This window comes from Salvelinus fontinalis, chromosome 14 (assembly GCF_029448725.1).
Source record: "Salvelinus fontinalis isolate EN_2023a chromosome 14, ASM2944872v1, whole genome shotgun sequence".
In the NCBI taxonomy this organism is placed as follows: domain Eukaryota; kingdom Metazoa; phylum Chordata; class Actinopteri; order Salmoniformes; family Salmonidae; genus Salvelinus; species Salvelinus fontinalis.
The window spans coordinates 23705041-23722731 of NC_074678.1; positions in this window are offsets into that span (position 1 = coordinate 23705041).

A 17691-nucleotide genomic window follows, 5' to 3' on the forward strand; every position below is an offset into this window, starting at 1 on the left:
GGGGTGTAACAGGAAGTGTCCAGGTACATCCGACACCTGTAGTGTTGTCATTAAAATACAGAGCCCAGCGATGGTCAGTGTTGCCCCGGTAACAGCCATCAGCACCCCCATCCACAGCCCTGGACCTTGCAGAGTCAGGAAAGTCAGGAAACCCCCTACTACCTACACACACACACACACACACACACACACACACACACACACACACACACACACACACACACACACACACACACACACACACACACACACACACACACACACACACACACACACACACACACACACACACACACACACACACACACACACACACACAGTAAGCCAGGACACCATCTACAATTTAGTTAACATATTATTTTGGTAGTTAACACACACACACATCTAGAATGCGGCCCCCTCCTACCATCATCACCGGGCCTAGAGATAGCAGCACACCCTGGGGAGATGGCCGCTTTCTCTCCTCCTGTCTGCATGGTGCTACCCCCTGGCTTGGCTCACACACACCTCCACACTCCTCCTCCAACACCATCACACCCTCATTCACAATCTGCAGGAAAGAGAGAGAGATCAAAGACAAAGGGTTGAGAGTTATCAGATGATCACGTGTTGATTGAACTGTCAGAGGGCACATACAGTGGGGCAAAAACGTATTTAGTCAGCCACCAATTGTGCAAGTTCTCCCACTTAAAATGATGAGAGATGCCTGTAATTTTCATCATAGGTACACTTCAACTATGACAGACAAAATGAGGGGGAAAAATCCAGAAAATCACATTGTAGGATTTTTAATGAATTTATTTTCAAATTATGGTGTAAAATAAGTATTTGGTCAATAACAAAAGTTTATCTCAATACTTTGTTATATACCCTTTGTTGGCAATGACAGAGGTCAAACGTTTTCTGTAAGTCTTCACAAGGTTTTCACACACTGTTGCTGGTATTTTGGCCCATTCCTCCATGCAGATCTAATCTAGAGCAATGATGTTTTGGGGCTGTTGCTGGGCAACACAGACTTTCAACTCCCTCCAAAGATTTTCTATGGGGTTGAGATCTAGAGACTGGCTAGGCCACTCCAGGACCTTGAAATGCTTCTTACGAAGCCACTCCTTCGTTGCCCGGGCGGTGTGTTTGGGATCATTGTCATGCTGAAAAACCCAGCCACGTTTCATCTTCAATGCCCTTGCTGATGGAAGGAGGTTTTCACTCAAAATCTCACGATACATGGCCCCATTCATTCTTTCCTTTACACGGATCAGTCGTCCTGGTCCCTTTGCAGAAAAAAAGCCCCAAAGCATGATGTTTCCACCCCCATGCTTCACAGTAGGTATGGGGTTCTTTGGATGCAACTCAGCATTCTTTGTCCTCCAAACACGACGAGTTGAGTTTTTACCAAAAAGTTATATTTTGGTTTCATCTGACCATATGACATTCTCCCAATCTTCTTCTGGATCATCCTAGATCATCCTATCTGGATCAAATGCTCTCTAGCAAACTTCAGACGGGCCTGGACATGTACTGGCTTAAGCAGGGGGACACGTCTGGCACTGCAGGATTTGAGTCCCTGGCGGCGTAGTGTGTTACTGATGGTAGGCTTTGCTACTTTGGACCCAGCTCTCTGCAGGTCATTCACTAGGTCCCTCCGTGTGGTTCTGGGATTTTTGCTCACCGTTCTTGTGATCATTTTGACCCCACGGGGTGAGATCTTGCATGGAGCCCCAGATCGAGGGAGATTATCAGTGGTCTTGTATGTCTTCCATTTCCTAATAATTGCTCCCACAGTTGATTTCTTCAGACCAAGCTGCTTACCTATTGCAGATTCAGTCTTCCCAGCCTGGTGCAGGTCTACAATTTTGTTTCTGGTGTCCTTTGACAGCTCTTTGGTCTTGGCCATAGTGGAGTTCGGAGTGTGACTGTTTGAGGTTGTGGACAGGTGTCTTTTATACTGATAACAAGTTCAAACAGATGCCAATAATACAGGTAACGAGTGGAGGACAGAGGAGCCTCTTAAAGAAGAAGTTACAGGTCTGTGAGAGTCAGAAATCTTGCTTGTTTGTAGGTGACCATATACTTATTTTCCACCATAATTTGCAAATAAATTCATTAAAAATCCTACAATGTGATTTTCTGGATTTTTTTTCTTCTCATTTTGTCTGTCATAGTTGAAGTGTACCTATGATGAAAATTACAGGCCTCTCTCATCTTTTTAAGTGGGAGAACTTGCACAATTGGTGGCTGACTAAATACTTTTTTGCCCCACTGTACAATCTCACTACTTTACCTTCTGAAGAGGCTTCTCCAGTGCCGAGCCAGGGATAAATGACAAGGAGATGATTATTTAGTTTCTAAACCTCTCCGTGTTCTTTTTACTCCATTTTTCCTCAGCTAGTTGCACTTCCTTTTTGCTTTCCATGTGGCGTAGGGAGATCTGATTATCTAAACAAAAATGAAGAATCTAAAAAATCTAAATGTTCCGAACAACCAAGCGAGCAATAACTTAAAACTCATCCCGCTTGCTTTGCCAGAGAGCCGTTAAATCCTTTATAACGGGACATCGCGGTCGACATATTGAATTTGTTTTGCTGTGTGGGCATGGCAGGACACTTGCCCCGGGTAGTCACACAGCCCCGTTCTGCGCGTGGTCAGAGGAAGTCGGTTTCTGACCGTTATTGAGGAGGAGGAAAGGAGAGAACAGAGAGAGGAAGGGGAGGGAGGTGGGCAGGGCAGGGCAGTGGTGGAGAAGAGAAGGATCTGAATGTCGTCAGTGTTTGTCAGAAATATGTTTGGATGTTGTCTGAACTAGAGGACGCTGCAAAGACTCCAGATGACGCTAGCTGTGTCATCCCACAGGCACAAACGGATTAAATCAATGTTGTTTCAACATCATTTTACAATTTATTGTGTAGTGGAATATACGTGGGAAATACATTGGATTTGAAATAAGTAATCAACATAAACTGTTGTTTTTGGGACACTTTTCACCCCACTTCGATGCAAAGTGTTCGTAGCATGTTAGGAGAGCATTTTTGATAACCCGAACCCTTTTCCTGACCTCAGTCTCCTAACCTGCTATGTTAATTATCCTAACCTTACTAAAGTGTCGTGAAAAGAGTGTTTGCTTTTTACATTTTTGACATTTAGCAGATGCTCTTAGCCTCTTATCCACAGCGACTTACAATTAGTGCATTCATTTTAAAATATGTGGGACGACCGCATATCACAGTCATAGTAAATACATGTTCCCTCAATGAAAAACCTATCAGCAAAGTCAGAGCTAATAAGGAAGAAAAATGGTAGTTCACGAAAGGCATTTTTGGGGGGATGCTGTGGGATTATTTAAAATACTCTTTGAAGAGGTAGGGTTGTGTTTTCGGAAGATGGGTAGGGACTCTGCTGCCAAAACAATGTCAGATCTTCAATGTTATATCCACTATCAGAAAGAACTCAAGGCTGGGCAGCACCTCCTACTGGAGAGCTACCCTTTGGTCTCTCACATATCATTAATGATGCTATTTAGGTCTACAGTGCCTTCAGAAAGTATTCACACCCCTTGACTTTTTCCAAATGTTGTGTTACAAGGTGGGATGGAAATGTATTTCATTGTCATTTTTTGTTAACAATCTACACAAAATACTGTGTAATTCTAACATTTGTAAAATATTTATGAGAAATAAAACGCTGATATATCTTGATTACATAAGTATTCAACCCCCATAGTCAATACATGTTAGAATCACCTTTGGCAGTAATTACAGCTGTGAGTCTTTCTGGGTAAGTCTCTAAGAGCTTTGCGCACCTGGATTGTACATTATTTGCACATATTATATATTTATTTATTATTCAAGCTCTGACAAGTTGGTTGTCGATCATTGCTAGAAAGTGATATTGTCTTGCCATAGATTTTCAATTCGATTTAAGTCCAAACTGTAACTAGACCATTCAGGGACATTCAATGTCATCTTGGTAAGCAACTAGAGTGTATATTTGGCCTTGTGTTTGAGGTTATTGTCCTGCTGAAAGGTGAATTTGTCTCCCAGTGTCTATTGGAAAGCAGACTGAACCAGGTTTTCCTCTAGGATTTTGCCTGTGTTTAGCTCTATTCTATTTATTTTTATCCCAAAAATCTCCCTAGTCCTTGCTGATGACAGCCACCACCATGCTTGAAAATATGAATGTGTGCTCACTGATGTGATGTGTTGGATTTGCCTCAAACATAACACTTTGTATTCAGGACACAATTGATTGCTTTGCCACATTTTTATGCAGTTTTACTTTAGTGTCTTTGCGAACAGGATGCATGTTTTGGATTATTTTACTCTGTACAAAAGTTTATTAGCTATGATAGGAGAAAACTGAGGATGGATCAACAACATTGTACTGTAGCTACTCCACAATACTAACCTAAATGACAGAGTGAAAAGATGGAGGCTTGTACAGAGTAAAATAATCCAAAACATGCATCCTGTTCGCAAAGACACTAAAGTATATATATATATAAACATAAATCCACTTTAACATTGTGTGTATTGTGTGTAGGCCAATCTTGTGTGTAGGCCAATCTCAATTTAATCAATTTTAAATTCAGGCTATATAGCATAACAAAATGTGGAAAAAGTTAAGGGATGTCAATACTTCTTATGACTATTGTTTCAATTCAACCCAGAATTCAACAAAACATTGAAAATACAATCGGCCTATAGTTTCAAGTTCTGGTTGATTTCAAATGTATGATCTTTAGTGATATTGAATTGTGTTTGTTTGTCAACAGAACCAAATATCAACATTTGAAGGACATGTGTCTTCTGCTTGGATAGTTATATCTGTGCCACTGACTTAATAGGCTTTAATTCCAGTTTGTCTACAAATTAATATTGATATATTAGATTCACGTCTCCATCTCAACCAAAAATCTAAGTTAAAGAATAGGCATTTCAGTGCATTTAAAGATTGATTTGATTTAGTCTTATTCTTTAACTTAGATTTTTGGTTGAGATGGAGTAATGAATCCAACACATCCAATATATTTTTAATTTGTAGAGAAACTAGAATTAAAGCCAGACTAAGTCAGTGGCACAACTATCCAAGCAGAAGATACATCTCCTTCAAATGTAGATTTTTGGTTGCGTTGATAACCAAACACAATTCAATATCACTTTTGAAATACAATAAATAGCCTATTAAATTGGAAATTCAACTAAGTTTTGGCTGTCTTTTTGATTGGTTGAATATAGGTTGTAATCTCATTGATCAATGTCTCAACTATTCACGTTGAAATTATATGGTGTGCCCAGTAGGATGTGTGTGTTTGTGTGTGTGTGTGTGAAAGAGAGAACGAGAGACACTTTTGTTTATATTCTATTTCACTTGCTTTGGCGATGTAACATGTTTCCCATACCAATAAAGCCCTTTGGATTGAATTAAGAGTCAGACAGACAGACAGACAGACAGAGACAGACAGGGAGAGAGGGAGAAAGGGAGACAGACAGGAAGAGAGAGAGAGAGAGAGAGATCTGCCATTCCCATTGTGTGGTGTAATTAATGATCAATAGACTAGTTAAAATGTGTTGGCCTATGTAGGATATTATCTCTGAAGCCGAACATACAAGCAGTCAACATACAAACCTCTGTTCATCTGGGTATTATAATCTTCAGTGATTATACTGTAATGATTAACTGGCCAGTCGGGTTTCTCTACTACTAGCATATGGTGATTGAAATATAACCTAACCTGGAATCTAATTCCCAAACTTATACAACCAAATTGCACCGAATAACAATATGTGTATTTATAAAGTACCATCATGTAATCATTAAAACGTGATGAAGTACTTGCCAGCCAAGGAGATACATCTGGGCTGTTTGTGTATGTGAAGCCTGTTTCTTTCTTTCTTTAGCTATCCATTGATGTTGATGATGATGCTGTTCCCTATTGTTGATTAGTGACGTTATTGTGGGGGTAATCAGCACCAGGGATGGGGCCCGAGCTGTACACTCTTATTAAAAAAAAGTGCTATCTAGAACCTTAAGGGGTTCTTCGACTGTCCCCTTAGGAAAACCCTTTGAAGAACCCTTTGAAGAATCCCATGTAGAACCCAGAGGGTTCTACATGGAATCCAAAAAGGGTTCAACCTGGAACAAATAAGGGTTATGCTATGGGGTAGCCAAATAAACCTTTTGGAAAAAAATTCTAAGAGTGTAGGAAGTTGGTGTCTCTGAGCACCATTCTATTATCCTCCTGGTGAATCTCTTCTGGAGGTGTCTTGGGACGGACATCCTGGTGGCAGGACAGGGAGATCATCAGGTGACTGACCACTAGAGGTCCTCATACACAAATGTATGTATCACATCTGGATTTTTCGTGTGGATTTCAATAGGATTAGATTGCATGAATTCAATCCAAGTACTCAAACTATTTTGTTGAACTTTACATAATTTAACAGTATTTCAGTTTTATATTCTGTTACACATGCATATACTGTTCCCGAGTTAGCGGAGGCAGGGAGAGGCCCTGAGTGTGGTAAAGTATATGAACAATTTGAAAATGTGTGAATGTCATTTGAAAGGCATTTTGTGAAAACATGCTAAACTACAGGTTGTTGAAGACAGACAGACAGAGACATGTTGTTATACTGTTGATTCAGGTCCATCTCCTATTCCTGTCACTAACTCTTGGTTGACAGCTGATTAGAGGAGCCTAAGTGAAGGGTGTGGCCACAGTGTTCCTCTTGCGGTGTGGTTGGTGAAGGCAGTGTGTGGGCCTGTCTGAAGTGATGTCACACTTCGAAGCTGATCTCCCGTGATTGGCCAAACAGGGGTTCCGAGGCCAGGTGTCCGTCTGAGTAGGCACGGCGCAAGTGGGTGGAGCTACAGGTGTTCTTGATGGCGACCTCGTAGGGAGGTGGGGGGCCCAGCCAGGGGGGATAGTGGGAGGGGGGGCTGAGCGGGGGGTAGTCCACATCATCACCCCCATTCACACCTCGCTGCTGGTGCTCGGAACTAGACACACAAACACACACCCACATAAGGAACAGTTGCAGTACATGCACAGTGCGTTGTGAACTTGAATTGACCTTTTATGCACTTTAAAGGCCCAGTGCAGCCAAAAATGTGATATTCCTGTTTTATACAGTGCCTTCGGAAAGTATTCAGACCCCTTGACTTTTTCCACATTTTGTTACGTTACAGCCTTATTCTAAAATGGATTAATTAAATACAAATCCTAAGCAATCTACAAACAATACCCCATAATGACAAAGCGAAAACAGGATTTTAGAAATACCTTATTTACATAAGTATTCAGACTCTGCTATGAGACTCGAAATTTAGCTTTCCATTGATCGTCCTTGAGATGAGCACTCCAATCAATTTGTGGAGACCTTTGGTAAATTCAATTGATTGGACATGATTTGGAAAGGCACACACCTGTCTATATAAGGCCCCACAGTTGACAGTGCATGTCAGAGCAAAAACCAAGCCATGAGGTCGAAGGAATTGTCCGTAGAGCCCCGAGACAGGATTGTGTCGAAGCACAGATCTGGGTAAGGGTAACATAAAATGTCTGCAGCATTGAAGGTCACGAAGAACACAGTGGCCTCCATCATTCTTAAATGGAAGAACTTTGAAACCACCAAGACTCTTCCTAGAGCTGGCCGCTTGGCCAAACTATGCAATCGGGGGAGAAGGGCCTTAGTCAGGAAGGTGACCAAGAACCCATTGTCACTCTGACAGAGCTCTAGAGTTCCTCTATGGAGATGGGATAACCTTCCAGAAGGACAACCATCTCTGCAGCACTCCACCAATCAGGCCCTTATAGTAGAGTGGCCAGATGGAAGCCACTCCTCTCTAAAAAAAAAAAAAAATGTTTTTAACTTAACTATGTATTTAAATGACCTCCAGCAGGCCACAAATGTGCTTGTGTCTGCTCAAACGGTCAGAAACAGACTCCATGAGGGTGGTATGAGGGCCCGACGTCCACAGGTGGGGGTTGTGCTTACAGCCCAGCACCGTGCAGGACGTTTGGCATTTGCCAGAGAACACCAAGATTGGCAAATTCGCCACTGGCGCCCTGTGCTCTTCAAAGATGAAAGCAGGTTCACACTGAGCACATGAGCACATGTGACAGACGTGACAGAGTCTGGAGACGTCGTGGAGAACGTTCTGCTGCCTGCAACATCCTCCAGCATGACCGGTTTGGCGATGGGTCAGTCATGGTGTGGGGTGGCATTTCTTTGTGGGGCCGCACAGCCCTCCATGTGCTCGCCAGAGGTAGCCTGACTGCCAATAGGTACCGAGATGAGATCCTCAGACCCCTTGTGAGACCATATGCTGACACATGCACATTTGTGGCCTGCTGGAGGTCATTTTGCAGGGCTCTGGCAGTGCACCACCTTGCACAAAGGCGGAGGTAGCGGTACTGCTGCTGGGTTGTTGCCCTCCTACGGCCTCCTCCACGTCTCCTGATGTACTGACCTGTCTCCTGGTAGCGCCTCCATGCTCTGAACACTACGCTGACAGACACAGCAAACCTTTTTGCCACAGCTCGCATTGATGTGCCATCCTGGATGAACTGCACTACCTGAGCCACTTGTGTGGGTTGTAGACTCAGTCTCATGCTACCACTAGAGTGAGAGCACCGCCAGCATTCAAAAGTGACCAAAACATCAGCCAGTAAGCATAGGAACTGAGAAGTGGTCTGTGGTCACCACCTCCAGAATCACTCCTTTTTTGGGGGTGTCTTGCTAATTGCCTATAATTTCCACCATTTGTCTATTCCATTTGCACAACAGCATGTGACATTTATTGTTAATCGGTGTTGCTTCCTAAGTGGACAGTTTGATTTCACAGAAGTGTGATTGACTTGGAGTTACATTGTGTTGTTTAAGTGTTCCCTTTATTTTTTTGAACAGTGTAGGCCATAGGAGCGAATAATTACAAATTAGCAGATTAACACTGGAGTGGTAAATGAGCAGATTATGATGTGCAAGTAGAGATACTGGTGTGCAAAAGAGCAGAAAAGTAAATTAAAACAGTATGGGGATGAGGTAGGTAGATTGGGTGGGCTATTTACAGATGGACTATGTACAGCTGCAGCGATCGGTTAGCTGCTCAGATAGCTGATGTTTAAAGTTGGTGAGGGAAATAAAAGTCTCCAGCTTCAGCGATTTTTGCAATTCGTTCCCGTCACTGGCACCAGAGAACTGGAAGGAAAGTCGGCCAAATGAGGTGTTGGCTTTGGGGATGATCAGTGAGATATACCTGCTGGAACGTGTGCTACGGGGGGGGGGGGGGGGGGGGTTGTTATTGTGAACAGTGAACTGAGATAAGGCGGAGCTTTACCTAGCATAGACTTATAGATGACCTGGAGCCAGTGGGTGTGGCGACGAATATGTAGCGAGGGCCAGCCCACTAGAGCATACAGGTGTAACGATCGTTGTTTGAAGGATGGTCGGACCAAGATGCAGCGTGGGGTAGGTTAATCATATTTGTTTATGTGAACCAGCAACAAAACAATAAAGAGTAACAAAACGAAATGTTCAGCTTTGTAGGGCTAAAAAGCAACAATACAAAATCAAGATCCCACACAAAACAGGTGGAAAAGGCTGCCTAAATATAATCCCCAATCAGAGACAACGATAGACAGCTGCCTCTGATTGGGAACCATACCAGGTCAACATAGAAATGCAAAAACTAGAGTACCCACCCTAGTCACACCCTGACCTAACCAAAATAGAGAATAAAAAGGATCTCTAAGGTCAGGGCGTGACAACAGGTCGCAGTGGTGGGTGGTATAAGGTGATTTGGTAACAAAACGGATGGCACTGTGATAGACTGCATCCAGATTGCTGAGTAGAGTATTGGAAGCTATTTTGTAGATGACATCGCCGAAGGCGAGAATCGGCAGGATAGTCAGTTTTACTAGGGTATGTTTGGCGGCGTGAGTGAAGGAGGCTTTGTTGCGAAATAGAAAGCCGATTCTAGGTTTGATTTTGGATTGGAGATGTTTAATATGAGTCTGGAAGGACAGTTTACAGTCTAGCCAGACACCTAGGTATTTATAGTTGTCCACATATTCTAGGTCAGAACCGTCCAGGGTGCTGATGCTAGTCGGGGGGGCGGGTGCGGGCAGCGAACGGTTGAAAAGCATGCATTTGGTTTTACTAGCGTTTAAGAACAGTTGGAGGCCACGGAAGGAGTGTTGTATGGCATTGAAGCTCGTTTGGAGGTTAGTTAGCACAGTGTCCAAGGAAGGACCAGAAGTATACAGAATGGTGTCGTCTGCGTAGAGGTGGATCAGGGAATCGCCCGCAGCAAGAGCGACATCATTGATATATACAGAGAAAAGAGTTGGCCCGAGAATTGAACCCTGTGGTACCCCCATAGAGACTGCCAGAGGTCCGGACAACATGCCCTCCGATTTGACACACTGAACTCTGTCTGCAAAGTAGTTGGTGAACCAGGAGAGGCAGTCATTAGAGAAACGAAGGCTGTTGAGTCTGCCGATAAGAATACGGTGATTGACAGAGTCGAAAGCCTTGGCCAGGTCGATGAAGACGGCTGCACAGTACTGTCTTTTATCGATGGTGGTTATTATATCGTTTAGTACCTTGAGCGTGGCTGAGGTGCACCTGTGACCGGCTCGGAAACCGGATTGCACAGCGGAGAAGGTACGGTGGGATTCGAAATGGTCAGTGATCTGTTTATTAACTTGGCTTTTGAAGACTTTAGAGAGGCAGGGCAGGATGGATATAGGTCTATAGCAGTTTGGGTCTGGAGTGTCACCCCCTTTGAGGAGGGGGATGACTGCGGCAGCTTTCCAATCTTTAGGGATCTCGGACGATATGAAAGAGAGGTTGAACAGGCTGGTAATAGGGGTTGCAACAATGGCGGCGGATAGTTTTAGAAAGAGAGGGTAGAAAGAGAGGGTCCAGATTGTCTAGCCCAGCTGATTTGTAAGGGTCCAGGTTTTGCAGCCCTTTCAGAACATCTGCTATCTGGATTTGGGTGAAGGAGAAGCTGGGGAGGCTCGGGCGAGTAGCTGCGGGGGGGCGGAGCTGTTGGCCGGGGTTGGAGTAGCCAGGACGAAAGCATGGCCAGCCGTAGAGAAATGCTTATTGAAATTTTCGATTATCATGGATTTATCGGTGGTGACCGTGTTACCTAGCCTCAGTGTAGTGGGCAGCTGTTCTCCATGGACTTTACAGTGTCCCAAAACTTTTTGGAGTTAGAGCTACAGGATGCAAATTTCTGCTTGAAAAAGTTAGCCTTTGCTTTCCTGACTGACTGCGTGTTTTGGTTCCTGACTTCCCTGAACAGTTGCATATCGCGGGGACTATTCAATGCTATTGCAGTCCGCCACAGGATGTTTTTGTGTTGGTCAAGGGCAGTCAGGTCTGGAGTGAACCAAGGGCTATATCTGTTCTTAGTTCTGCATTTTTTGAAAGGGGCATGCTTATCAAGATGGTGAGGAAATTACTTTTAAAGAACGACCAGGCATCCTCGACTGACGGGATGAGGTCAATATCTTTCCAGGATACCCAGGCCAGGTCGATTAGAAAGGCCTGCTCACAGAAGTGTTTTAGGGAGCGTTTGACAGTGATAAGGGTTGGTCGTTTGACCGCGGACCCATAGCGGATACAGGCAATGAGGCAGTGATCGCTGAGATCCTGATTGAAAACAGCAGAGGTCAAGTTGGAAGTTGTTCAGGATAATGTCTATGAGGGTGCCCATGTATACGGATTTAGGGTTGTACCTGGTGGGTTCCTTGATGATTTGTGTGATATTGAGGGCATCTAGCTTAGATTGTAGGACTGCCGGGGTGTTAAACATATCCCAGTTTAGGTCACCTAACAGAACGAACTCTGAAGCTAGATGGGGAGCGATCAATTCACATATGGTGTCCAGGGCACAGCTGGGAGCGAGGGGGGTCGGTAGCAGGCAGCAACAGTGAGAGACTTATTTCTGGAGAGATTCATTTTTTTAATTAGAAGTTCGAACTGTTTGGGTATATACCTGGAAAGTATGACAGAACTTTGCAGGCTATCTCTGCAGTAGATTGCAACTCCTCCCCCTTTGGCAGTTCTATCTTGGCGGTAAATGTTGTAGTTGGGTATGGAAATCTCCAAATTTTTGGTGGTCTTCCTAAGCCAGGATTCAAGCACGGCAAGGACATAAGGGTTGGCGGAGTGTGCTAAAGCAGTGAGTAAAACAGACTTAGGGAGGAGGCTTCTGATGTTAACATGCATGAAACCAAGGCTTTTTCGATCACAGAAGTCAACAAATGAGGGTGCCTGGGGACACGCAGGGCCTGGGTTTATCTCCACATCACCAGAGGAACAGAGGAGGAGTAGGATGAGGGTACGGCTAAAGGCTATCAAAACTGGTCGTCTAGAGCGTTGGGGACAAAGAATAAAAGGAGCAGATTTCTGGGCGTGGTAGAATAGATTCAGGGCATAATGTGCAGACAGGGGTATGGTGGGGTGCGGGTACAGCGGAGGTAAGCCCAGGCACTGAGTGATGAGAAGAGAGGTTGCATCTCTGTGGGTTATAATAGGTGAGGTCACTACATGTGTGGGAAGTGATACAAAGGAGGTATCTAAGGCATGTACAGTGGGACTAGGGGCTCCGCAGTAATCTAAAACAATGATAATTACCCTAAACAACAGTATACAAGGCATATTGACATTTGAGAGAGACATAAAGCGAGGCATAAAGCAATCACAGGTGTTGATTGGGAGAGCTAGCTAAGACAACAACGGGTAAGACAACAACAGCTAATCAGCTAAAACAACAACAACAGGTAAAATGGCGATGAATGGGCAGAGAGGTTTGGTTAACTACACACAGGGCCTGAGTTCGGGGCTAGGGCCGACAGATAAACAAAGGTAAACAAAGTGGAGTACCGTGATTAATGAACAGTCCAGCAGGCATCAGCTATGTAGCCAAGTGATCATTGGGTCCAGTGTACAGCAATAGATGAAACAGGGAAGCCGCTAGGTATTCGTTACTACGCTAGCACGCGGGAGACACGGCGTTTAAAGTTAGCAGTCCGGGGTAAGTAGAAGCATCTGCTCCGTCGTCCGGCAAAGGCCGGTTGAAGGCACAGCTGATGGAATTACGTCTGCGGACCAGTCGTGGTGGTACGGTGGGGAGCCGTGTCGACGAAGGGACCGGGCCAGATGGCGAAAGAGGTATTGTAGTTGTTGTAGCACATGACAGCCCGCTTGGAGTTTGCCAAAAGGCACCTAAAGACTCTCAGACCATGATAAACAAAATTCTCTGGTCTAATAAAAAACCAAGATTGAACTCTTTGTCCTGAATGCCAAGAGCCACATCTAGAGGAAACCTGGCACCATCCCTACGGTGAAGAGTGGTGGTGGCAGCATCATGCTGTGGGGATGTTTTTCAGCGGCAGGGACTGGGAGACTAGTCAGGATCGAGGCAAAGATGAACAGAGCAAAGTACAGAGAGATCCTTGATGAAAACCTGCTCCAGAGCACTCAGGACCTCAGACTGGGGTGAAGGTTCACCATTCAACAGGACAACAACCCTAAGCACACAGACAAGACAACGCAGAAGTGACTTCGGGACAAGTCTCTGAATATTCTTGAGTGGCCCAGCCAGAGCCCGGACCTGATCTAACATCTCTGGAGAGCCTTGAAAATAGCTGTGCAGCAACGCTCCCCATCCAACATGACAGAGCTTGAGAGGATCTGCAGAGAAGAATGGGAGAAACTTTCCAAATACAGGTGTGCCAAGCTTGTAGTGTCATACCCAAGAAAACGCAATGCTGTAATCGCTGCCAAAGGTGCTTCAACAAAGTACTGGGTAAAGGGTCTGAATACTTATGTAAATGTGATATTTCCATTTTTATTTTTTATAAATAAGCGAAAATGTCAAAAAAAAACTTGGGGTATTGTGTGTAGATTGATGAGGGGGCAAAACAATTCAATACAGTTTAGAATAAGGCTGTAAAATAACAAAGTTTGGAAAACGTCAAGGGGTCTGAATACCTTCCGAAGGCAATAGACAGTTTATTAGGTACACCCATCTAGTACTGGGTTGGACCCCTTTTGCCTACAGAACATCCTGAATTCTTCGGGGCATTCTACAAGGTGTGGGAAATGTTTACATGGATGTTGGTCCATGCTGAAGCAATGGTCAAATCAAATCAAATGTTATTTCTCACATGCTCAGAATAAAACATGTGTAGATCTTACAGTGAAATGCTTACTTACAAGCCCTTAACCAACAATGCAGTTAAGTAAAAATAAGATTTAAGTAAAAAATAAAAAATAACAGTAACAAATATTTAAAGAGCAGCATTAATAACCATAACGAGGCTATATTACGAGGGTACCGGTGCATAGTCAGTGTGCAGGGGCACCGGTTAGTCGAGGTAATTGAGGTAATATGTACATGTAGGTAGAGTTATTAAAGTGACTATGCATAGATAATAAACAGAGAGTAGCAGCATAAAAGAGGGGGGGGGGTGCAAATAGTCTGGGTAGCCATTTCATTAGCTGTTCAGGAGTCTTATGGCTTGGGGGTAGAAGTTGTTAAGGAGTCTTTTGAACCTAGACTTGGCGCTCCGGTACCGCTTGCTGTGCGGTAGCAGAGAAAACAGTCTATGACTAGGGTGGCTGGAGTCTTTGACAATTTTTAGGGCCTTCCTCTGACACCGCCTGGTATAGAGGTCCTGGATTGCAGGAAGCTTGGCCCCAGTGATGTACTGGACTGTACGCATTACCCTCTGTAGTGCCTTGCGGTCGGAGGCCGAGCAGTTGCCATATCAGGCAGTGATGCAACCAGTCAGGATGCTCTTGATGGTGCAGCTGTAGAACTTTTTGAGGATCTAAGGACCCATGCCAAATCTTTTCAGTATCCTGAGGGGGAATAAGCTTTGTCGTTCCCTCTTTACAACTGTCTTGGTGTGTTTGGACCATGATAGTTTGTTGGTAATGTGGACACCAAGAAACTTGAAGCTCTCAACCTGCTCCACTACAGCCTTGTCGATCAGAATGGGGGCGTCCTCGGTCCTCCTTTTCCTGTAGTCCACAATCATCTCCTTTGTCTTGATCACGTTGAGGGAGAGGTTGTTGTCCTGGCACCACATGGCCAGGTCTCTGACCTCCTTCCTATAGGCTGTCTCCTTGTTGTCGGTGATCAGGCCTACCACTGTTGTGTCATCTGCAAACTTAATGATGGTGTTGGAGTCGTGCCTGGCCATGCAGTCATGAGTGAACAGGGGGTACAGGAGGGGACTGAGCACGCACCCCTGAGGGGCCCCTGTGTTGAGGATCAACGTGGTAAGGGTTGTTATCTACCCTTACCACCTGGGGGTGTCCAGGATCTAGTTTCAGAGGTAGGTGTTTAGTCTCAGGGTCCTTAACTTAGTGATGAGGTTTGAGGGCCCTATGGTGTTGAAAGTTGAGCTGTAGTCAATGAATAGCATTCTCACATAGGTGTTCCTTTTGTCAAGGTGGGAAAGCAATGGCTCATCCGTGACAAGGATCGGCAAGTTGTGCATTCTGAGATGTCGTTCTGCACATCACTGTTGTATTGCGCCATTATTTGTTTGTTTGTCTGTTAGCTTGCACGATTCTTGCCATTCTCCTTCAACCTCTCTCATCAACAAGCTGTTCTTGCCCACAGGACTGCCGCTGGCTGAATGTTTTTTTGCTTGTCGCACAATTCTCGGTAAACGCTTGCCTTGACACTGTCGTGCGGGAAAATCCCAGGGGGGGGGGGGGGCTTTCTGAGATACTGGATTTGACGCGCTTGGCACTGACAATCATACCAAACTCAAAGTTGCTTAGGACACTTTTTCTTTGCCCATTCTAACATTTAATCGAACAGTAACTGAATGCCTTGATGCCTATCTGCCTGCTTTATATAGCAAGCCATGGCCAGGTGACTCACTGTCTGTAGGAGTGATCAATTTTTGTGAATGGGGTTGTGTACCTAATAAACTGGCCGGTGAGTTTATTTCCACACACTGAGTCTAGAATAATATTGTGAAATTGTGAACATTATTATAATGCCCTTTCAGTGTAAGAACTGTTTGAAAATACTGCCTGAAATGTCTGCCTGTTTTGGTGGGACAGTCCTTGCAGTCCTTGCAAAATTCTTGCATGAGGGATTTCTCTTTGGTAAGAAGCTATTTTTGTTTATTTTTTACCATATTAATTGAAAAAAAAATCACAGTAATGTACTTAATTGTTACCCAGAACTTATTTGATATTGAGATAAAAACGGCTGCATTAGACCTTTAAATTCAACAATACCAATTCAAGAAGGATGCTATACACCTCTGCAGTAGGGCTGATTGTGACTCTGGGAAGTGTCCAACAGGACCAGGGTGGCTGAAGAGGACGTGGCCCAGGTCAGGATGGGCATACCGGCCAAGGTAGTTGAGGTCTGGGTGTGGATAGGGGTAGTTGGGGTGTTGTCCCTGGTGAGGATAGTGGGGGATGTTGGGGTACTCTCCCTGGCTGTACTCTACGTGGTTCTTGTTGTTCATAGCCCAGAATAGCCCCAGAATCAGCATGATGGCTCCCAGAACCACGCAGCACAGAGAGAAGGCCTGTAGGCGACTCTACAATCATAACAACATCATATTTGTATTAACATGAATTATAACAATAATAGTAATACATTTCACATTGTATTTCTTTATAGTACCCACCTGAGGGGAGGTGAGAAAGGCAGTGGAGCCACCTGTCACAATGAGGAAGAATCCGAGGAAGATGGCTGCTTGGTGGAGGGAAGGCATCGCTCCGGGACCCCCGGGGATGGTGTTTGTTAGTCTCTGTGGTGTAGGGAAGGCATCTCCCTCTCCATGGGACCACCGGGGATGGAAAATATTAGTCTTCCCAGTGGAGTAACCCCCTGGTAAATAACCCTAACCCCCGTTAGGCGTGCTCTGTCCCGGTCAGTTCCATGGGACCAGGTCCAATTCTAAGTGTGCTTCCGTGTCGGTTATTTGGGATTCAAGAAGCAATGAGATGATGAATGGAGCTGAAGTTAAAGGAGAGTTAAAGTTTAAAAACATTCCCAGAGAGTCCCGTTACCTCCAGGTATTAAGACAAATAAAACGGGTGAAATGTTGGTCTTTTATTCCTTCCAGGCTGGATAACGAAATTAAGACAAAAGATGAAATGATCTCCATCAATTTATTTTAGAATGATAGACACATTTCCCAATGATATCCAGAGGCTCGCATGAAAAACTGTCAATATAATACAGTTTCTTAGATAAAGGCACATTTTCTCTGAAAGCAGGAGAGCATTGCCCGGGAGGGCTGAGTTTCTGTATGAGTGAGAGAAAGAGAGAAAGAGAGAGAGAGAGAGAGAGAGAGAGAGAAAGAGAGAAAGAGAGAAAGAGAGAAAGAGAGAAAGAGAGAAAGAGAGAAAGAGAGAAAGAGAGAGAGAGAGAGAGAGAGAGAGAGAGAGAGAGAGAGAGGAGAGAGAGAGGAGAGAGAGAGAGAGAGAGAGAGAGAGAGAGAGAGAGAGAGAGAGAGAGAGAGAGAGAGAGAGAGAGAGAGAGAGAGAGAGTGTGTGTGTGTGTGTGTGTGTGTGTGTGTGTGTGTGTGTGTGTGTGTGTGTGTGTGTGTGTGTGTGTGTGTGTGTGTGTGTGTGTGTGTGCGTGCGTGTGCGTGCGTGTGTGTTCCGGATTAGAGAGACAGACAAGCTG